Source organism: Haematobia irritans, chromosome 3, assembly GCF_050003625.1.
Source record: "Haematobia irritans isolate KBUSLIRL chromosome 3, ASM5000362v1, whole genome shotgun sequence".
Classification (NCBI taxonomy): Eukaryota; Metazoa; Arthropoda; class Insecta; order Diptera; family Muscidae; genus Haematobia; species Haematobia irritans.
In genome coordinates, this window is record NC_134399.1 from 49340443 (window position 1) to 49365913 (window position 25471).

The 25471-nt window shown below is 31.6% G+C and overlaps 1 protein-coding gene across 1 annotated transcript in view; it reads left to right on the forward strand.

Annotated features, from left to right (window-relative positions):
* Positions 1-7784: 7784 nt before the first annotated feature.
* Positions 7785-25471, forward strand: part of LOC142228996 (uncharacterized) — a 194857-nt gene continuing 177170 nt past the window's right edge. The window contains exon 1 of the mRNA XM_075299525.1: positions 7785-8315. The gene's annotated coding sequence lies outside the window, so the exon portion shown is untranslated. The remainder of the gene's footprint in view (positions 8316-25471) is intronic.

The window sequence follows — 25471 nt, forward strand, 5'->3', positions numbered from 1 at the left end:
AAATCTCTGGTAGGACAGATCAAAGTAATTATACCACAATTTGCTTCAAGGTATAAAAATTACAGAACGCAGTTTCAATTCTTGGCGAAATTTATATTAGATAGATTATCGAAAGATTGTTTTTGGATTTGCATCTACCAAAAATATTGATTTTAGACCCCATAAAATATATACCGATCGACTCAGAATCACCTCCTGAATCGATCTAGCCCTTGGTGTCCGTCCGTCTGTCCATGTATTTGTTTTTCGCAGGATTCCGGTCGCAATTATTAACCGATTTTAACGAATGGATTTGATGATGATTTGGAAGAAATCGGATCAAGTTTAGATATAGCCCCCATATGTATATGTCTAAGGCTGTCGTTTGGGATCGATTTTTATAAATCCCGGGATTCGGGATTTCAAAATACAGAATCCCGGGATCCCGGGATTTTCCGAGATTTTTTTCGAGATCCCGAAATTTTCGGAATTTTTTAAATATTTTAAGTAATAACCATATACAGCGCCTAAAATAGTTGTACATTAAATCAATTTAGTTTAATTCAATTTTATAAACAAAAGAACGTAAGAGAAAATTAGTCCAACTCAACAATTGAACAAAAGAAAAACAAAACATCACAAAAATAGATTAAAATCCGATTTCATATCAATATCTTACTCAGCAAAAAATTTTAAGGATTTTGATTACACTGAAAAAAAAGCATGCCCGGTTCCAAAGATTTTGTCTTTACTTTAAAGATTTTGGTATTGATTCCGAGCCAAAGAAGCGGAGAATACAAGTAAGGATACTTTTAAGACACAATTCTCTTTTAAATTTGGGTTTTGAGTACTTGCTTCTAGGAAGCAAATTTTAAGTTTTCGCTTGTTTAGCTTTTTTTCTTCATATGCTATGAAAGTCCTTTAAAAACGAGTTAACGACAACTTTATTTTCCAAATTCAGACTTGACTTCCAGTAGAAATTATGCTATTTTTCAAGTAAAAACGTCTTTAAAATAAAGTATTGAAAAACATGTCCTATTTTTGAACGATTTTTTGCTTTGCAATTAAGATGCAAAAAGACAACAAATTTAAAGACAATTTCATTAAATTTAAAGATTTTTTCTGAATTATTAAAGTCAAGTTGACCTTAGCCCAAACATTTTTTCTTTCATATTACGATACCCATTTTTAAGTGAAATCACTTAATTATAAGGACAATACAACTTCGACTTTTGGACAAGGAAAAAAATTTGCATTCGTATTTTAAAGACATGAAATCTTTGACTTCACGACAATATTTTTTTCAGTGTAGATTAGGTATATTTTCGTACACTTGTGTTAATCCTTTTGTAGTTCATCGGTTTTAGTAACTTCTTAAAAATATCAAGGTATCCAAATTTTTGTTAGATAAACGCGATCTTGTTATATTGTCGACGGACCTTTTATAATTGCTTTTTATTTTATTTGGCAGGAATTTCATTTCACATAAGCTCATTGTTCAAAGGAGGACCGTATCGTTTACTTCGATTTTCGATGAAATTGCGTTTTTTATAGTAAACCTCAAGTAAAATAAATTCTTGCTCAAGGTGTACCATAAATGTTTATTAACTCAATATATCGGTTATGAAATCTAGGGGCCGTTTGCACTGAATGAAGATTCCAATTTATTAATAAATAATGCTAAAAAGTCACAAATTTAACAAATTGCAATTACTTTTTCGGGATCCCGAAAAATCCCGGGATTGAAAATAAAAAATCCCGGGATTCGGGATTAATCCCGTCCCGAAAATCCCGGGATTTCGGGACGGGATTTATCCCGGGTGACAGCCCTAATATGTACCGCCGATTACGACAAACGGGATCACGTTGCGCTTAATTACTTACCGATCGTTGTCAAATTTAGCACAAATTAATATTTTATAACTTTTCAAGTCTGTAAAATTTTATCGAAATCGGTTCAGATTAAGATATAGCTCTCATATGTATGTATCGCCCGATTTTCCGAAATTTGGCCATAAAGCCCTGATTTATAAACCGATTTTACTCAAACTTGGCGTACTATAATCTTTTATAACACTAGTAATATGTGCACAAAATCATCGAGATCGTTTCAGATTAACTATAGCTCCCATATATATGTATCGCCCGAATTCCCTAAATTTGAAAAACTCTTATTTATCAACCGATTGTACTAAAATTTAGCACAAGGTAACCTTTTGTGGTATCAACCAAACCTGAATAATATTATCCAAATCGGTTCAGATTTAGGTATAGCTCCAGCGTTGACAGAATTGTTTCATCAAAAACCGCTAGATTTGCCCGAAAAAATAGCTAAAAAAAAAGATTTTGTTGTATCAAAAGTAACATTTTTTATTGAAATTTAACAAACTTAAAGGCTTTATTTCACTTTAAATTATTTTAATTGTACACTCAAAAAAAATTTACTTGGATCCAAAGATTTTGACTTTTCCTTAAGGAAAATAAAGACCATTTTGACGGACCACCCTGACTTTAAATCTAGGATCAATAAAATTAAAATTGGATACAGATCTCATTCATCGAATTGTTATCCTCTTTTTGCGATATATTTTTTTGCGGTATTTTTTTCTTTATTTTAAGGAAAATTTGCCTTACTTCAAAGACCTACAACTTCAGCAGAGAGACGCAAATTTTCAAGATTTGTGTCCTAAATTTAATTAAACAAATTTTTAAAGCAAGGATTGAAAACTTTCATTAATTTAAATGTCATTATTTCAAAAAATTTTGTCCTTATGTTAACATTGGGTAAATTTCGATTCCTTAAATTTTAGTTGCATAATCTTCCATATTAGGTCAATATTTTTTCAGTGTATTCATTTTAATTCTATTGTATTCATTTAGTTCTACTTCTGTGAGACTGTAACAATATCTAAGCCATATGAGCTCTGTTTGCGTACTCGATACATTTTGATTACTATGCATCACAAATTTTTACTGGAAGTCCGCCGTTTACATTTCCCAGTAAAAACTTGCTATTATCAGCTGGTTAGTCATCAAAAATCCAATGTGCGATTTATTGCACAATTTCACATAGAAGTGCATTAGAAAATATCAATATATTTCGTTTAAATTGGTTTAAAACCGCTGAATTAATGATAAATTCGTGAACGTATCCACTTCTTCTAATTGTACCCAAGAGAATAAAACCCATTCTTACTATCTTGTAAGTTTATACTGAATAACTTTTATTGGAAGTACCTATTGTTGTCCAATTTTCGTAAATGTAAATCCACTTCATTAATAAATAACAGATTTGTTTATCGCGCGTTTAAAAATGTTTTGATCCTATGAATACGATTTTATTTATTGTAGTTTTTGATGTTATAAAAATAATACCAGATTCAAAACTTTATTTCCTTAATAACTTCTTATATACACTGAAAAAAAGCATGTCCGGTTCCAAAGATTTTGCACACTAATGATTTTGATATTGATTCCGAGTCAAATTTGAATTTATTCCTTTTTTCATTTTTTTCTTCATCAATGAAATTAAATAATGTGAACGTATGGTGTCATTTATACGTTGTTAGATTGACCCCATCTGTTCTCAGTTTGACAACACATGTATGTTGATTCACTTTCATGAACGGATCGTTTCGAAATGACCACGCCGTTTATGACTTTTTCTATGGGTGTAAGTGGTTTCACTGCAATGTGGAACGCCATTCGGACTCGGCTTTTGTCACTGAGCTTAACATAGAATCTGGCAGCACTCAGTGATAAGAGGGAAGTTCTAAGTTAGTCTAATGAGCTGATATATCGATATGTATCGACCTAACCTAACTCTGTAGGTGTAAAACCAAGTATAGCTCCTAATACTATACACCCAGAGAAGGAATATGATCACCTCAAACATGTTTTAAGAGCAAAATGTTATTTTTGAGTGGTGACCATGTAACATGGTTTTCGCAACCATGTTATTTTCTCGAAAATCATGTATCTGATTTCGGCAAGCAGGTTATATTTGACCAGAAAATAACATTTTAGTGACAAACATGTTACATGGTCACCATACAAAAATAACATTTTGCTCTTGAAACATGTTTGAGGTGATCATATTCCTTCTCTGCGTGTACTTGGTTCAGATTGTGATGAAATTACAATAAACAAGTACTCCTTAATTTTCATAATGTTTATTGATTTCCTATTATTTTGTGAGATTTAATTAAATCGAAGACCTACGATGTTAGTCGAAATATTGGAAAAAAAATTTTATAATTAATCAAAACTATATTATTTTTTAAAGAACCTTAAGCCGAAATTAGAAGTAAATAAACAAAACTATATAATTTTATTCTGCTTTTACTTATTCAGTTATGATTTTAGCTAAGCTAAGCTCGAACTTAGGAACTCAGAAAATCCCGCAGTTGGGTTTCTTATATGCGTTTTTTTTCTTATAGCCAATTATTGCATATAAGAAAAAAAGTTTCTTATATTAATATTAGTGCAGTCACCCGGGGAATTTTATTTTGAATCCAAATTGACAAATTGAGTTAAAAAACATTTATGGTACACCTTGAGTAAGAATTTATTATACGAGAGGTATATTAAATAGCGATAGGATAGCGATATAAAATGCATTTTATTTTATTAATTTTGTCATAATATTGTTGTGTTTCTTTTCTTCACAATATTGAGTTGGACAAAGTTTTTCTTAAGTATGATAGCAATTTAAAAAGCAATTTAATTTACTGTTATCTTATTTTGTTTTTGTTAATAAAATTTAATTAAACAAAATTGGTTTAATGTACAGCAATTTTTGTATAATTCATATACATTTATAAAAGAAATACAATTTTGACAAAACTTTCTATAGTAATAAAATTTTGATAAAACTTTCTATAGAAATAAAATATTGACAGAATTTCTTATAGAAATAAAACATGGACAAAATTTCATTTAGAAATAAAACTTGGAACAAAAATTTTATAGAAATAAAATTTTGACAAAATTTTCTATATAAATAACATTTTGACAAAATTTTCTATAGAACTAAAATTTTGACAAAACTTTTTGTCGAAATAAAATTTTGACAAAACTTTCCATAGTAATAAAATTTTGACAACATTTTCTATAGAAATAAAATTTTGACAACATTTTTTATAGAAATAAAATTTTGAAAACATTTTCTATAGAAATACAATTTTCACAAAATTTTCTATAGAAATACAATTTTGACAAAACTTTCTATAGTAATAACATTTTTACAAATTTTTCTATAGTAATAAAATTTTGACAAAATTTTCTATAGAAATAAAGTTTTGGTAGATTATTTTTATCGATATGGACCAATTTTTGTGTTATTGGTCCTATATGGCCATTTTCAATACCATGCGACCTACATCAATAGTAACTAATTGTGCCAAGTTTCAAGACGATAGCTTGTTTCGTTCGGAAGTTAGCGTGATTTCAACAGACGGACATGCTAAGATCGACTCAGAATTTCATCACGACCCAGAATATATATACTTTATGGGGTCTTAGAGCAATATTTCGATGTGTTAATATACCCGCATCCTATGGTGGAGGGTATAAAAATGGGGAAATAAATTTCTTTTTTTCGTAAATTTCTTCAAAGTAATCATATTATGCACACTATTTTACATGTTTTAATTTTTACAATAAATTTAAATTACAAAATAATCTTTTATTTATCTAAAATTATATTCTACGCCATGACTTGAACCCGAGTATTCTATTTTACACGTATTAACATTCGCCTTAACACACTGCACCATCTACACAGTTAGCGCAATAGCGTCTAACGATTGAAATAATCGTAATATTATGATACATCCAGTATTAAATTTTACCGCCATCTGAAAATACAAATAATTTATTATGAAGCTCCCTGTATTCAATATTTTATTGATACAATGCCACATGTACGCAACAGTAGTTTAGTATTACCAGTGCAGTGAACTCAGGCAAACTACAAAATTGTCAATGTGGTAACGCTGTCATGCACATTCAAATGGAAATGTGGAATTTTTGTCTGTTTTATTTCGTAATTTTCTCAATAATCCTTGTTTGAAATGCAAAAATGTTAACATACAAGTGAAGAGCTTGTAAAAATGTACCTAAAAACAACAATTGGTATTAAAAACTCAAAATGGCCCAAAATGCTAAATGTCGCCAAAGTATGCGGTACATATACGAAAATTATGGAACCTGGTGCCAAAGTATGCAAATGTCGCCGAAGTATACATTAAATGTAAAAAATGGCGTCAAAGTATGCGCACCACATACATATATATATATATATATATATATATATATATATATATATATATATATATATATATATATATATATATATATATATATATATATATATATATATATATATATATATATATATATATATATATATATATATATATATATATATATATATATATATATATATATATAGTAATGAAAAAAAGTAATGAAATTGTTCTTTTTGGATCCGGAAGTGGTGCAAAAACGACGCAGAAGCGATGATTTTATCATGGGCTTGTCATAGGACGGAAGTCCCTTTCAACAGCCGTTGCACTAATAGAAAAAGTTTCGTTATATTAACGAAATGTGTCGTTAAAAGTCATCCAATGAAAAAAATTCGTTAATACAACGAATTTTTCGTTAATATAACGAATTTTCTGCCAATCAACGTAACGTTTCGTACTATTAACGAATATTTTCATTGTATTAATGAAAATGTTTCGTTATATCAATGAACATTTTTCGTTGGCGGACTTTTAATGAAATTTTCTTTGTGTGTGCACTGAATTTGCATCACTTCTTTAGGTGTGATCCGAATTCAATGTTTTAAATGTAAATAAAAAAATTCTGTGATATTTTGTCGAATAAATAATTTTTATAATTTTTTTATAATTTTTAATGTATTCTAACGCTTGTCGGAAACGTTTGACCTCAAATATTTTCAAAAATTCACAATTTTTTCAGATTGGATTTAGCATTTTTTTCGACAAAACTTAAATGATTTCTACCATTTTATAAATTCTTACTCTGGTTTTACCTATTTGAAACACAAAAAGTTTAAAGAACTTCCAAATTATATATATATATATATATATATATATATATATATATATATATATATATATATATATATATATATATATATATATATATATATATATATATATATATATATATATATATATATATATATATATATATATATATATATATATATATATATATATATATATATATATATATATATATATTTACACCGAAAAATTCTATTTTTCGCCCTTCATATCTAACTGGACCACAAATAGCCGTTGGATAATACAAAGGGGCAGCATACTTTCGTTTACAGCATCATCCCTTGCATGTAATTCACGTGGCATTCAAAACTTGCTTTATTATTATTGTGAAGCACATGTTGGTTTTGTTTATTTTTGGCTTTCGTCATGTACCGTTCAACTCATTTTTGTATTGGTAGTTGGTCTTCGGCTTGTGGTTATTTGGCTACGAATCATTCGCTCAATGGAAATCCGAACAGAATGTTGCGCGCCAAAATGTTCGTAGTTACTCATCTCATCATCGTCGTGCTGCCAACGAACGGATCTTTGCTGTTTGGGGGTGGTTTCAAAGTTTGGTTTTGGTCCTTTTACCATGTGCTTCATGTGGTTCCTTTTGTTAGTTGTTGCTGTCTTCTTTGTGCCTGTGGCTGCATCTACAATTATACACGTGTGTGAGTGGGGGAGTCCATCTAGTGGTTACCAATTCGGTTTCATATTAACACTTTGCATTGGTTTTCATCGTCTCAGCCCTGTGCCTTGTTTGTTGGGTGTTTTCTTGCTCGTTGTGCCTTCTTCCTGGTAGTGTTTGTCTCGCGCAATTCTTCCTCCTGTTAAAATGAACATTTTTAATAGCTGTAGGTTGTTGCAAACGATTCATTTGATTTTCAACTGCCATCAGCATCGGTGTTCGACGCGTAACGTAATCTTTATTGTCGGATTACTAAAGTTAAATTTCGATCAACAAATTATTTTAAGATATATGGCGTTAGTGAATTTATGAAAACGATAAGAAATTATTAAATAAGTTTTTAAGAATAAAAGCAATGTATTATAACGGTTTTTCTAATTATCAGATAAGAGCACATAGATGGAAATTTATATTCAATATTTTTCCCATTAATAATAAAGTGATTGCTTGAATAAAACAAAGTTCTCATTTGAATATTTTAAAGCCGTCGGTGTTTTACAATTCAATGCAAAACGGCTACTTTTGAACAGTAGTGTCCTCTGTTGTAAAACTAAAATTCGTATCAAACTCAGGTAAGCAAAAAAGACAGAGAAGGTTTATCGCAAAAGTATTGTGCATATGTTAGATTTACCTACGTATTGTATAATTTGACCTGCATTTAAATGCATCGAACGAAGAGCTCACATTATATAACAACATATTAGTGTGTAAGCCCAACAAGGCACTGCCAAAATATCAACGAAAATAAAACAAACTATCATAAGTAAAAAGCCACTATAGCTTAAAGTTCGGCACTGCCGAATCTCTCAATTTCTTGAGGGCCATCAGGTTGCAGATATAGAAAACATATTGGTTGTACCAACCAAATTTACTGCAAAACTCCTTTTGGTAGTTTCGTCACCCGACTAAGTCGGTCGATTCAACTAATAACACATAAAGTGCTGATTGTGAATACAATTTCAGTTTATTACTTGAACTTATTTCTAACCAATTTGTTTTCTGTGCATATTAAATTTGAGCCTTTTATCGGTGATGAACTCTTCACTCTCGAGTGGAAGTTCATGAAGCTCGAAGCTGATTGGAACAAATCGAAAATGTCAAATATTTCGCTTTTAACAAGATACGGCTTCAATCGACTTTATTAACATATGTCTTCATGAAAAACGAAAAATTTAAAATTTAAAGAGACACCAGGCCATAATATGGATTCAATCCTATTTTAGGAAAATGGACAGAGATATTATCAAAAAGATTATAGTGAAATTAAATTAAGTTTATGGATAGTTCAAAGGGTATCAAAATTCAGGAACCAGGATTTCAATAGAAAGATATTTGTATCCCACAAGACAAGAAGCTGGCTAAGAAAGATAATGTTGGTTATTATTATATTAATAAAACTCGGGGTGAATAATACATGCATTAACCTCATTCCAATTTATTTGAGACCATGGAGTTGGGGCACTAATTTTAATGAGCTGTTGAATGGTTTTCTAAACAATAATATTGAAAGCCCTATAGTTTTTGGGGATTTCAGTGCGAGAATTGGCGAATTTCAACAAGATATAGATACCATCTACAACACATGTTTCAATACTGGAAGGAGGCTTAGAAAATATATGGATAAGATATATAATCGAAATGGGAAGAAATTGATTGAATTCTTTATTATTTTATTTATTTATTGTTTATTTTAATCATACAGTAAATGTATGATAAAAAGGAGAATGAAACATTGGTTGCTAAGGCCATCAGCTATGAAGTCATGCACCGTGGTGCAATGGTTAGCATGCCCGCCTTGCATACACAAGATTGTGGGTTCGATTCCTGCTACGACCGAACACCAAAAAGTTTTTCAGCGGTGGATTAGCACACCTCAGTAATGCTGGCGACATTTCTGAGGGTTTCAAAGCTTTTCTAAGTGGTTTCACTGGAATGTGGAACGCCGTTCGGACTCGGCTATAAAAAGGAGGTCCCTTGTCATTGAGCTTAACATGGAATCGGGCAGCACTCAGTGATAAGAGAGAAGTTCACCACTGTGGTATCACAATGGACTGAATAGTCTAAGTGAGCCTGATACATCAGTATGCCACATCACCTAACCTAACCTAACCATAATAATATAGTAGTTCTAAATGGTAGAATAAACGGAGATGAAGATGGAAGTCTAACATACATGAGCACTTTAGGAGAATCAGTCATGAAAAATTTACAACAGATGTCGTAACTGTTGTTACAACCATAGGCGTAGGAATGCCTCTGGGGAGGGGTCTAGACCCCCAGAAAAATTTTAGCCCCCCAGAATTTGAAAATAAAACCGTACAAAGTTCCGCTAAAAACTTTCAAGCACAATTGATTTACTTGGGTTGTGGTAGCAGTTGACGAGGCAAATATATTGTTTTATTTCTAACATTGTAAATAGTAATTGTTAGTTTTTTTTATTATAAGTGAATGATTGAACTCTGATATTTATGAAATAAAATTGTTGTTGAACTTATGATATAAGTTCCTAAATTCCCCCAGTTTCATGAAGCTCCGTTGGTCCTTCGTTAGCTAATGAACTTTTAAACCGTACTATGAACATATCTGTCATCTTGTTTATTTTATATGCCAGTTAAGAACTTAACTGTTTCAGTTAAAGTAAACCGGAGAGAAGATATATGCAATTTAATTCCTGTTAACTGGCAGTTAAAGCCTAACGGAGCTACATGAAAATGGCCGTTACGGCCTTTATTATTTTGTTGATTCTGATTTTTAGACGATTTTTTTAAAAAAATAGTAATTGATACTAAAACTATTCTTTCATAAATCAATATCTTTATAACACTGCAAAAAACAAACCTTGCCGAAAAAGTAGAGAAAATGTTCTTTTTGGTGTTTTGAATGTGAATTAAAAAATTTTATGATATTTTCCCAAATAAATAGTTTTTATCATTTTCTATGATTCTTAATGCTTGTCTGAAACGTTTTACCTCGAACATTTACAAAAATTATCGATTTTTTTAGAATGGATAGTACCATTTTATTAATTCTTACTCTTAAAAAAAAATACCCACTAAAGAAATGAAAAAACGAGTTATAAAAATTTAATTAAAAAAACAAAACTTTCAGCGTAGTCAAAATAACTAACTTCTTTGTGAGGACATTTTAGGAGTACTTTTAAAGTTGTGCATTTACTCACAAACTCCCAAATATTTTTGCTGGGAAAAAAGCGGGGAACTTTGTTTTATTATAAAATAATTATCTAGTTATGTTGAAGTCTGATTTTTTATTCATTTTTATAGATTTCAGTCTATTAATTTTAAGCTAAGGAGGCTATAGCCCCTCCACTGGGATAAGTGTCTAGCTACGCTAATGGATACAATACATTGAATATATTCCTTTAAATGAGCTGTCGTTTAAACAATCCAATAACATAATAAAACGATCAAAAAATACATTCAAGCAGAAGAATATATGGTATAAATGCAAGAGGGCAAGAAATAAAACTTTCAAACTTCAAATTTCTTAATGTATATAAAAAAAACGGGAAAACTACAAGATAGCACCAGTACATTAATAAACTTATTTCGAAAATAAATATAATAGAAAGATTGGTGGAGTTGAGGCCTTATTCAACAAAAGTAATCGACATTTATAAACGTTTATAAACGACTGATAGACTATTTCATGAAAAATAGCAGTTATAAACGAATAGTAGCTTACCAATCCAAACCCAGTTTCGACCAAACACCAAAAAGCTTTTCAGTAATGCTGGTGACATTTGTGTTTCAATGTCAAAGAGGTCCCATGTCATTGAGCACAACATAGAATCGTGCTGTCCGATTCTATGTTAAGTGATAAGAGAGAAGTTCACTACTGTGGTATCACATTCGACTGAATAGTCTAATTTTCACCAAAAAAATCATTAAAATATTGACACTTTTTTATTAAGATTCACCGGTTATAACTCATTCTTCATCACTATGATGAAAATGACAAGATATAACGACATGTGTTGCCACCTGATAACTAGCGATATTAATGATTACTGAATGCCTATTTTTATAAACAAAAGAGTGTGATAGCTATTACTGGTTTAAACTGCACTTTAATTATTTTGATGAATAATGTTGGCACTAGGCAACAGCTACAGAATTTGCGAAATTCTTCGAAATTTTATTAAAATAACCTTCCTCAAAATCGGTAGTGAACTATGCATCCCCATTTAAATATGTACCGTGCCTTGACAATCCAATATCAATATCTGAATTGAATAGCATTTTTAGAACATTCAAACTGAACAAAGCCCCCACTGTAATCAAATTAAATAAGGGGTTTGTTGAATGCCGATGATGATTCAAACACAATGCAACATATGATTCTAGATCTTGAAAAATACTGTAATAAATGGAATCTGGATGTGACTAAATCTGAAAAAATTATTTTTAGAAAAAGTGGCCGACTGGTTTTACAATGGTGAAGAAATAAGAATAACTAAGGAGTACAACTACTTAAGTGTGGTTTTCATACTGAAACTCATAGAGATTTCGATTGGTAAAAAATATGTTGCATACCCCCATAAACCGAAAAATTTTTTCTAAATAATAGCGTTGTTTAAAATACAAAAGAAAGTGTATGACGAGTGTATTATGGTTGGTTTTCAATACCTTCACCAAGTTAATTAATTTACCAAGAAGAAGCAATTCAATTATTTAGTACAGCGACAACAAATTCTACATTAAATATTTTTTAAATGAAATGTGTTTGCTTAACCCACTAACGCAATTGGACAACGTCCAGTAAGAAGACGCTGGAGGTACTATTGGACACACATTTTCCTGGAAATCAGAAATCATCAGGTTGAACCATGTTCTGGCGGTGCCACAGCGGTCATTTCCTATCGAGGAAATTGTATCGGAATCTAGAATAAAAAGGGCGTTAAATAGCTTCGGACCATTGAAATCCACCGGACCTGACGGAATTACTCCGGCGGAGTTACAGTGATTGAAAGAATTATCCCCAGGTTGTCGGCGATATATACAGGATGTATATGCTAATTCTAGGAAAGTGGAGGGAAACAAAAGTCGTTTTCATACCTAAAGCGGGAAAAGTCTCTCACTCGAGTGCGAAGGATTTCCGACCGATCATCTTAAGACTCTGGAGAAGATTATAGATACTTATCTTAGAATTAGCGTCGATTCAAGTTTGCTCTCGAAACGACAGCATGCATACTCGAAGGGCATGTCTACTGAGACCACATTGCATGAACTAGTCAGCTTTATTGAAAGCTCACTATCTGTCAATGAATACCCAATCGTGGTGTTTATAGACATCGAAGGAGCGTTCAATAACGTCCATCCGAGCTCGATATTGAATGGACTGACAACTCTGAATGTTGATCCAGGTATACTTAGGCTGTTAGACGAACTTCTAATGAAGATAAGTATTTCAGCCACACTAGGACAAGCAAACATACCAAGGTATGTGAACAGAGGCACTCCTCAAAGAGGAGTTCTATCACCTCTTCTTTGGAATGTTGCTATAAACAACCTTCTGGTTTCCCTAAAAAAAGAAAGGATAAAAGTGGTGGCATACGCAGATGGTGTGGCGCTAGCAGTCAGGGGAAAATTCCCATCCACAATCAGATATATTATGCAGAGAGCCCTCCGGATGACTGAGAAACGGGCCAAAGAGTATGGTCTTGGGGTAAATCCTGCAAATACAGAACTATTCATGTACTGCAAAGATCGCAAAACTTCCACGGTTAGGCCCATATCCTTAGGGGGTATTGAAATTCCCTTTGGTGAGTGTGCAAAATACCTTGACGTTATTTTGGACAGGAAGTTGAACTTTTAGCTTAATATTGAAGAAAGGGCGAGATTAAGCCACGGTAGCTTTGTACTCGTCCAAAAAGGCAATAGGAAAAAAGTGGGGACTAAAACCAAAAATTGTGCTATAATGCTATATGGTCTGTAATCTGGCACTTCAGCAGCCAACAAGTTTAGACAAAGTTCAGCGTAAGACGTGCTTGTGTATCTCAGGCGCATTCAGTAAGACAGGAACAAATTCCCTTAGGTTAGGTGGCAGCCCGATGTATCAGGCTGACTTAGACTATTCAGTCCATTGTGATACCACATTGGTGAACTTCTCTCTTATCACTGAGTGCTTCCCGATTCCATGTTAAGCTCAATGACAAGGGACCTCCTTTTTATAGCCGAGTCCGAACGGCGTTCCACATTACAGTGAAACCACTTAGAGAAGCTTTGAAACCCTCAGAAATGTCACCAGCATTACTGAGGTGGAATAATCCACTGCCGAAAAACTTTTTTGGTGTTCGGTCGAAGCAGGAATCGAACCCACGACCTTGTGTATGCAAGGCCGGCATGCTAACCATTGCACCACGGTGGCTCCCTTCCCTTAATGTCATGCTGCATCTATTGCCTTTAGACATTTTGGCCAAACAGTCACCTGCAACAACGGCTGCGTGGTTGCGCGAGCTATCGCTGTGGTCGAAAAAAGTTGCGGTCACAGTTTGGTCCTCAAAATAATGCCAGAATAAACGATATATAGATTTCTACACTGACGGCTCCAAATTATATGGACAAGTGGGTTTCTAAAGATCTGGAACTTCGAAAAGCGGAAAGATGACTTAATCACTGTAGTGGTTTTCAGGCTGAAATATTAGCAATAAGAGAGATGGCGAATTGGCTGAGAAGTAATGTTCCAAAAAATGCTGGCATTAATATATACTCAGACAGTTAACCTGCAAGAAAATCCTTGGTCTCTGTGTTCCTTAACTCGAAAACGGCCATCGACTGCCGCAAATCTCTCAATGAGATGGCTGAGCAGCACAATATTCACGTAATATTGATGCCTGGCCGTAGGAACATACCGGGTAACTGCGAAGCGGATGAGTTAAGCTAGGGACTACCTTACATATTCCAGGGAACTAGAATCTGGTGGTATGCCCCTGGCTACCTGCAAGAGCTGATATTGCGTGAGAAGGCTGTTATGATGGCAAATGTTCGATGGGAGAACTGCAAGGGTTGAAACGACACCAAGCAAATATGGCCACATTTAAACTTAAACCGCACACTAGATATGCTAGTGTTCTCGAGACGTTACATGTCACTCCTGATATCTGCTATAACGGGTTGCAGCCTTATAGGCGATTTTGCAAAATCTATTGGCGCGAAGTATAAGCTGTCATGATGCGAAGGAGAAGGAATCAAATAAACACCTCTTGTGTGAGTGTTCTGCCTTTTTGTGTAATTTAGGGGCATATAGCTTTAGATTTCTGGAGGACCTGGAAAACGTTAACTTAAGCAGTCTGCTAATGTTTTTGGAACAATCTGGTTGGTTCAAAGGAAGAAAATAATCGAGAAGGTTCAGCGGTTAAAACTAGAAGTGCCCATATGTAATAGGCACTTTTAGTTAATGTGGTATCACAAAGGACTGAATAGTCTAAGTGAGCCTGAGACTTAATCAGGCTGCCACTTTAACCTAACCTAACCCACTAACGCCCAAAATGAATCTTCCGGACAAACATTAATTTTATGGGTTTTTAAATAAAATAAAAAGATTTAAATAATAAACTGACTTTGTAGAAAAAAATGGTGTCCCCATATGGGGATATTGCGAAGATTAAATATGAAATTCTCCAAAAATATCGGCTACCTGGTATGTAATACAATTTTAAACTTTTTATTGCAATAAACTTTGCGGTTTTATCTACACAAAATGGAGATATTAAATGCGAAGAAGTACAGATTTTAGATCACTTGTTACACATAAAACTCTTGAATAATAACAAGAATATAACGCACTAATATGACCCTTGTTTATCTTATCAAATGCCACCAAGTGTCTTTGTTTATAGATCATATGCAGTATAAAGCTGTCATAAATGTATTTAAAATTACAAAAATTACGAGTAGCTCATAGTTGTTTGGGGACAGAGGGCGGTAATGGGTTAATAATAGTTGTTAATAACAAACGAAATATTTAAGCGAATTTTTCATTTGTTTACAAACCACTTATGTTTTGTTGTTTGGATTTTGTATCAGTGTTGCACATTTTTGTTCGTTTTCGAACGCATACGGTGTGGTCTTTGCAGAGGGTTTCGGCAACATTGTGGTAACACCATAAAATGTTGTATTATTTGTATGTAACACTTTTTCCCAAACGAAATCACCATTAGTTTCATGAAGCATTTAGAGAAAATAAATATGCAAGCCAAAAATGCCCTGAATACATCAGGGGAATCCATTATGAATAATGCAATGTATATTTAAATATGAAATGGAAAGTTTGTTTGTGCTATATAGATCGATACAAAATTATTCGGCGCAGGATTGGGGCTAGCATATTCTCTGATGCTAGAGACAGCAGCAGGGAAGAGTTACTTATACACGCTTAGACTGTATGTTAAATATATTCAAAGAATAATTGTGCGGAGGAAGAGGAATCAATTAAACACCTATTGTGTGAGTGTTCTGCATTTTGTGTAAGGCGTAAGCGAATTTTAGAGGCGTATAGCTATAGATTACTGACGGACCTGGAAAACATTAACATAAGCAGTATGCTAATGTTTTTGGAACAATCAGGTTAGTTCAACAGAAGAAAATAATCGGAAAATAAGTGTTTAAAACTAGAAGTGCCATTATGTAATAGGTACTTTTAGTTAATGTGGTATCACAATGGACTGATTAGTCTAAGTGAGCCTGAAACTGTAATGTATTTGACATACATTTACGACGTATTTTACCATACGTTTAAAACGTCGTAAACCTTCGTAAAATACTTAGTTTTTGACAATATAAGAATTTGTACAATATACTTTTTTAGAACTGTTTATTTCGTCCTTTTTTCAATTTTTGTATTTTCGAATGCCTCTTCATTATAAAAAAGTCTTTTCATTAAAAGAAAAAGCTAACATTCGTACAATACTCCGTTTTTTGAAATATACGTATTTTATACAGTATACGTTTTTTAGAACCATTTGTGTTTTAAGGCCGGTTCTATGTTAGGTTTCCGCAGCGAAATCCGATACAAACCACAAAATGCGAAAAACTAGCAAAATTTTTTCCATTTATGGTTCTTTGTTTTTTTTCGAGTTGAAAAACTGACGTAAATCGCGTAGTCGTTATTTTCATAACATGGCGCCATTTGCAATGTGAATTAAGAAATAATTTATTTATTAAACTGATTTGTGTGAATTTATAATACAAACGTGGATCGCATTATTATTTAAAAATGTAATCAGATCGATTGATAAAACAAAATATAACATAGAGTGGTATTTCCGTAATAAACTAGCAACCACTGTTATTTGAAAAAAGAAACGTAGCAAGCGCATTCGTATGTGTGGCTTCTACAAACTTTGTTCCACAAAGAAGTATTGAAACACTTCATTGCATTTCAGGGTAGTTTTTTCTCGAATTATTTGCAACTCATTTTCAAGGAATTCGTCAACATTTTGGCGAGTTGGATTGAGCTGCTTCAAGTCAAATTGAATTTATGTTGAAAATCATATTTACCCACAAACTGAAAAGATGTTGCATTTTAAAAACGTTCATCCTCTGTTTATTGGATTAAAATAAAAGTTGTAAAAATCGACATTTGAAGATGTAGATGTAGATGTTTCAAACAGAAGCCGTTTGATGCTGTGGGCTTCTAGAGTTCCCCTTGGAAAAGTCTTTAAAAATTCAGTTTTCGCCAATCGATGGAGCTTGACATTCTGTGTTCTGCGACGTTATATTAAATATGCAAAGTTCATGGACCTCGAGAGATTTGCGACAGTCAGACCAATGTTTGGATTGCAGTTTGTCTGTCAGCCAATATTTGTTGGAACATTATGTCTTATCCAATTTTCCCTGAAATTTTGCAATGAACGACGAACACACCCTCTTTATGAACTAGCATGTGGAGTTCGTGGGGTTCCAGCTGCACAAGTTATGGTCGTGTAGAGCGCAATTTGTCTACTATTAAATATATTTTTTACTACTATTTAATATATAGGATGAATACTTTTTTTATACCCTTCACTTGTACACCAAAATTTGATTCTCCTTCAAGTTTGTTATTCCTCCATGCAAATATTTAAATGTGAACCGATGTGGACAAATTTTTAAAGAGCATGCCGGAATAAGTTTTGGATAATAAAATTTCGCAAAAAAGAATAGATAATCAATAAAAAAAAGTAAAAGTTAATTAAAATACAATTAAAAATTTCGTCCCCGCTGGGATTTGAACCTGTGCCCTTTGATTTTTTCACTTCCATGGAAGTTCTTTTGAGAAGGTTTTGCAAATTATGAGAAGTTTGGAATGGAAAAAATATATTTATACAAAAATATATGCCGATAATAACAAAATAAAAACGACGTATAAAATAAAAAAAAAAATATTTTTTTAGATAAAACATTTGAAAAAAATTCACCGCTGGTGAAATTCCTTATTTTTTCAATCATACTAATAAAGAACATCTCTACACACAATTTTTTTTTTTTTTGATTTCAATCACGAAAATCATGGATTCAATCATTTTTTTAATTGAAATGTCTTCAATCACGAAAGTGATAGTATCAATCACCCATTTTGATGGAAAACCAACACGATAATCAATTAAAAATTTAATTGACTTTTATCATGAAATCAATTAATTGTGTAATTGAATCAATTAAAAACGTGATTGATTTTTAACATAAAATTCTATCAAAGTTTTAATTGAATCAATTAAAATTTTAATTAATTTCGCGACAAAAATCAATCAACTATTTGATTCATTCAATTAAATAATTAATTGAAATTGGCTATAAATTTCAATCAAAAAATTTATATATTGCGCCCCCAAAGTCGTATTTAGTTTTATTTGGAATAAAAGAAAATATGTGTTTCTTATAAAACAATTTTAATATTTTATTATTTTTTTAATTATGCAATAGACAAATAAATTTGGTTCTTGTCATTTGTGTTTTTTGTTCTAACATAACTTACACATACAATTACTATCAATAACAACTATAGGGTGAAACAAGTAAGGAAAGTCTAAAGTCGGGCGGGGCCTAGTATATTATACCCTGCACCACTTTGTAGATCTAAATTTTCGATATCATATCACATCCGTCAAATTTGTTGGGTGCTATATATAAAGGTTTGTCCCTTTTTTTAGGTTTTTAAAACTAGAAGTGCCCATACACACAAAAAAAAATTTTTGATTTCAATCACGAAAATCGCGGATTCAATCATTTTTTTTAATTGAAATGTCTTCAATCACGAAAATTATAGTATCAATCACCCATTTTGATTGAAAACCAACACGATTTTTAATTAAAAATTTAATTGACTTTTGTCACGGAATCAATTAATTGTGTGATTGAATCAATTAAAAACGTGATTGATTTTTAACATAAAATTCAATCACAGTTTTAATTGAATCAATTAAAATTTTAATTAATTTCGCGACAAAAATCAATCAACTATTTGATTCATTCAATTAAATAATTAATTGAAATTGGCTATAAATTCAAAAAATCAAAAAATTTATATATTGCGAACCCAAAATCGTATTTAGTTTTTTCTTTTGAAATAAAATAAAATATGTGTTTCTTATAAAACATATTTAATATTTTATTATTTTTTGAATTATGCAATAGACAAATAAATTTGGTTCTTGTCATTTGTGTTTTGTTCTAACATAACTTACAAATACAACTACTATCAATAACAACTATAGGGTGAAAAAAATAAATTATATAAATCATTATCTTCCTTATAATAATAACCATGTTAGCATGTTCCTTCTAATATGTAGATGCGCCTAGATTTCCAAGAATTCAGCAGCCTGTAAGCTAAATTAGTTTTTCTGAAAGTAAACAGAATAATTCGAATTTAATTTTGTTCAATTAAAAGTTAATTTTGTTAAACATTACCTGCATAGAATATCAAGTTCAATTCTTAGTTGCAGATTTATAATCTTCTTTTGCAGTTGTAGTCTTTTAGCATAAAAAGGTGTATTAAGGAGCTCGGTAATTTAATTTTAGTAACAATTCCTTTCCAAAATTTCCACACATTAATATCGTCTATTAAAATTTGAACCAATCAAAGACAAAAATAACGGGAAAGCAATGTAATATTTGGTATTATATTGATGATACTTTGCAAATTCTGGAAATAGAAAAAAATATAAATGGAAAATACATATTTTTATTATTATCGGATATTTTTCATATTTTTAAATCCAAAAGAAAGAACTTTTTTACCATTACATAATTCAGCTCATTAGTTTATATACCAGATATACCGCTCTCTACTTGGGTTCAAACTGAAAAAGACAGGTAAAACAAAAATGCAATTTAATGCCAACGCTACTTCGCAACTTCAAGGTGAATCTTCCAACAAACCCATACCACTCTTGGTTTTAATAAAACTAGGAGGGAAAAAAATTTATAATTTTAAAAGATCAATACGGTACCCACTTTTTTATTGCAAACATATTATTATATATTTGATAAAATGATGGAGTTGATGGGATTGATTGGTCAATTTCACGAAATAAAATTGGTCACTAAAAGAAATGAATAAAAAATATATGATTTTAGTCCGTTTAATGTAAACAGGCTTCAATGGAAAACGGTATTCACATTTCACCATTTTTTACCTTCAATAAACGTAGATTGTTTTCCATTTTTACAATACCACAAAACACAAACACAGGTAATTTCAAATGCGTTCTGTCATATATTTTTTTCAAACCTTTACCACGTGTCTGTTTGTTGTTGCACACTTTATTTATTTCAACCCTTTGCTATGATTTGTTGTTGCGTTCAAAATATTTATGCACACATTTTGAATGCAGCAGACAGAATGTCGCCAATCATGTTTTTCAATTTACGCGAAAAACAAAAACCCAACCGCTCGTTACGAGTTACTTCCACAGACTGATCTCTCCATCATATATTGTTGAATAAATACCCATTCTCTTGTTCTCTTTTCGCTCTTTCCATTGCTCAAAATTATTCAGTTTCAATCACAAAGGTGATTGGATCAATCACATGTGTAATTGGAAACGGAAAAAATTTCAATCACGTTTGTAATTGAAAATTATTTCCTAATTGATTGAATCAATTAATATTTTAATTGGAAACGTCACAAATATCAATCATTTTTTTATTGGTTTCTATTCGGATTTGATTAAAAAATTAATTGAATCAATTAACATATTAATTGAATCCGTTTCCAAATTCAATTTAGTGTTTAATTGAAAACAATTTGGTGATAATTTTTTGTGTGTAGGAGCAGTTAGAATATTATGCTTTGGTGTCATATTACGATAATATCACAAATATTTGAATTTACGTTTCGAAGCTTTGTGTTTAATGGAGTTTGTGGCTGAGTTTGCTAAGGGTTATGGTCATGATAAAACTACTAAAGGTACTACATCACAGTCAGCTGTTCACAGCTGAGTACATCCAACTGTCAAAAACATGTTTTGTTACTATTGGATTCATTTTACATTCAACAGGTTACTATTGGTTACATAGGTTACTATTAGTTACGTACGTTCTATTGATTACATTTGACATGCCACAGGTTATTATTGTCAAAAACTTGTCTGGTTACTATTGGTTACGTAGGTAACTATTGGTAACTAACATTAAAATGTAAACAAAAATTTAAAATATTAATTATCTTTTGTTTACTAACATTAAATTTGTAAACAAAACTGACATCTGGCTGTACATGAATTTTGTTGTTTTTAATTTTTTTTTGTAATACTGCAACTACCCGGGAATTATTTTACCATTGTTATGGTGCCAGCAAACCCAGGTTAAATTTTCTTTAAAGTAAAGAAAAACATTTTTAATGTAAAGAAATGATTTTTAAATCAACTGATATAATGAATCTTTATATGTAAAATAAAAACGCATCAAATAAAGGTTAAGACTTATTTTAAGGATTTGGATCTTTAGTTTAAAGTTTTTTAGGAATTAAGAAATCCCTTTTTACTTTGAATTGTCTGCTATAATTTGGATTTCTAAACTGGCATTTTTTTATACATGAATAGCTTTATGAATATATCATGAATATATTAATTTTATTGACCCTAGATTTAAGGCCAGAAAGGTCCTCAAAAATGTTTTCATTTTAAAGAAGCCGAATCTTTGACTCGGAATCAACAACAAAAACCTTAATTGAAGGCTACAATTTTTGGAATCAAGGAAGCCTGTTTTAGTATACACACCTCTGTAATAATAAAGAATATCGTATCCATATCTTTGTTTAACCCTTTCGACCCTAAAGTTGCCTGTGGGCAACTTTGAGACTCACTATCAGTGTTGTTTTTGTTCATAAAACTGTAACAATATCGAAAGCTGCACACTGAAAAAAATTTTCATGTCTTTAAAATACGAATGCAAATTTTGCTTAGCATAGAAGACGCATTTCTCTAATATAAAGTTTTTTTCCTTGTCCAAAAGTCGACAAACTTTTCAATGAAGTCGTATTATCCTTATAATTAAGTGATTTCACTTAAAAATGGGTATCATAACATGAAAGAAAAAACGTTAGGGCTAAGGTCAACTTGACTTTAATAATTCAGAAAAATTCTTTAAATTTAATGAAATTGTCTTTAAATTTGTTGTCTTTTTGCATCTTGACTACAAAGCATAAAATCGTTCAAATATAGGACATGTTTTTCAACACTTCATTTTAAAGACGCTTTTTACTTGAAACATAGCATAATTACTACTGGAAGTCGAGTCTTAATTTTGAAAATAAAGTTGTCGTTAACTAGTTTTTAAAGGACTTTGATAGCATATGAAGAAAAAAAGCTGAAAAAGCCAAAAATTAAAATTTGCTTCCTAGAAGCAAATACACAAAACCCAAATTTAAAAGAGAATTGTGTCTTAAAAGTATCCTTACTTGTATTCTCCGCTTCTTTGGCTCGGAATCAATACCAAAATTTTTAAAGTAAAGACAAAATCTTTGGAACCGGGCATGCTTTTTTTCAGTGCAAGTGTTGTCTTTGAGTTGAATGAAAAATCAGCTAATTTGGTAGTCAATTAGCAAAAAAATTTCATTAATACGCACGCGTCTCAAGAAAAAAATATTTGCGAATTTAAAAAGAGGTTTTTATACATGTGCCTTTTTTCAAAAATTACAACTAAAATGTTGAAAGTTTTTATTAAATCTGTTGTAGTACATGTCAAACAAAATATTTCTGGAAGTAAAATCTTAGAAGTGCAATAAAACAACAGATGAGAAATTTTTAAAATTGAAAAGTTGCTTGTGGGCAATTGAGGTTGTTTAAGTTCAAATGCCGTTTTATTAGCTTTGTTCAATCATATAGTCATTTTCAAGTGTAATCCCGCCGTTAGGATTTGTCAATACCTTTTCTGCCTTTTGGTACGAAAATGAGGACATTTTCTAACGTCAAATGTCATCAACCCCCGCCTTTCGGCATCCAAGCTTTTTGACATTTTTACTTTTGAGACTCTCTCGCTTCTACGAAGGTAAATATTGTTTGACGAACAATAATTAATTCAATAAAGCCCAATATTTTGGTTCAAATTCTAAACCAGTGCCTTTTTATTTCTTCTACTTTTATGCCACGCATTCAGAGGTAGTAAAATTACATATTTTTGGACATAAGACCTAGAGAAAAAAGGTTTGCAAAAGAATGATTTTGAAAAAATTTTGAACTTCGATTGGGATGTCCCAGTAACGAGAAATGCGGCGATGATGTGGAAAACATATCTGCAGTGCAGGGCGGAATTTGGAAGCAATCGTAAAAAGGGAGAAATCCATAGATATCGACCTTCTTGGCAACATATTAGTGGATTAGTACGAATATTGGCGCATTAGAATACTTTGGTTTTTTACACCGCCAGTTAAATTGACATGGGTTAAAAACAAAAAAAAAAAAAAAAACATTTTCGTGAGTCACGCGTGATTCATGCGAAACCGTGAATGAAATTTAAACGAAATCTCGTGAATGTGCGTGAACGGGACTAAACAAAAATGTGTGGCGCGTGAGCGTTAGTACATATCAAATTGTGTTCGTGATTGTGAGTGAGTAAAATTTCTCCGAAATCAAGCTCCCGATAAAAATTCACTTTCACAACCCAACTCACGCTCAAGATAAAATTCGCGTTCGCGATAAAATTCATGTTCACGATAAAATGCACACTCACGGTAAAACAGAGACACAAAAAGTCACAATCACGAGTAAATTCACGTTCGCGATTAAATTCAAGCTCACCGATTTCAATCATCTTTACTTATTTAATCACGCTTAGGTTTTCAATAGCGAGAGTCACAAGAAATTTCGTGAATTACGAGAATTTTATTGAGCCACGAAAATTGTCGTTTTCCGAAAATATTCGTGAATCACGAGATTTGTCGTGAATTACGAAAATTGTCGTGAATCGTGCGAGAGCGTGAGGCATAAACGTTGTTCATGTGTGAGCGTGCGCGAGTATGACTTTTCATTTTGTGAATTGGCGTGAGCGTGAATTCCTACCCAGTACAAATATTTCTTCGTGAATGTGTTTGAGTGTGAGTGAAATTCCACTCACGCGCATCTAAGTATATATTTACAAAACAAAATCAAATAAAACGTAATACGTTTATCATTAGAAAACAAACTATTTTGTGGTCACAATTGCCGAATGTTGCCCACAGGCAACATTCTCTACCGCTTTAACGAATGGGCGTGGCGACCCGAAATTTTGACTAGACGCTTCTTAAATGACTTCAACGTGATTAAAAGTAAAAAAAAATTCTAGCGATACCTAAAGAAATTCGGGGTCGAAAGGGTTAAAATTTCAACTGAGTACTTATTATTGCGGAGAAATATGTTAAATAAAATGTTAAAAAAAATTGTTTTTAACATCAGAAAAAGTGCTAAGTCATAAAACAACTGTAACGAAGACAATAATGTTCTTTTTGATATGTTTTAGAGTGTTGATATTGACAAAATTATGATAACTACTTATTTTAATAAATATTGCAAAGCAGACATGACATCTATAATAATTATCGAATATTCACTCTAGCTGACTTCGTTTTTCAAGCGCGTATCAGTAATAAACATCTTTTATTTTAATACATTTTTTTTTCTGTAAAAAAAGCAAAGATCAATGTAAAATTTGTATTTTTTTTTCAATTGCCTAAAATTTATAGCACATCAAAGGAATTTTTTTTGAACAGCATCCCGGGAAATTAAAAAAAAACATCTCGTTTCCCGGTAATGAGAAAGTACGAGAAAAAAAACTGTAATTCCATTTCACTTAGCCCTGTAATGCCCTATCTCGCCTTTGGATGCCCTTTTATAAAAGAAAGCATACTAACAATTATACAAGAGACTATCCAGCATGTACTGTATAGATTTTTCTTGTTTTTATTTAATACAGCTTTAGATTACTGGCGTACCTGGAAAATGTTAACTTAAGCAGTCTGCTAATGTTTTTGGAACAATCTGGTTGGTTCAGCAGAAGAAAATAATGGAGTAGGTTCGGCGGTTAAAACTAGAAGTGTCCATACACACAAAAAAAAATTTCTGGTTCAATCACGAAATTAATTGATCCAATTAATGTTTTAATTGAAATGTCTTCAATCACAGAAATGATAGTATCAATTAAAAAATTAATTGAAGGTCAATTAAAAAATTAATTGATCCAATTAAAAAATTAATTGATACTATTAATTTTTGTGATTGATTTTTGTTCAATTATAAAATTTGTTGAAT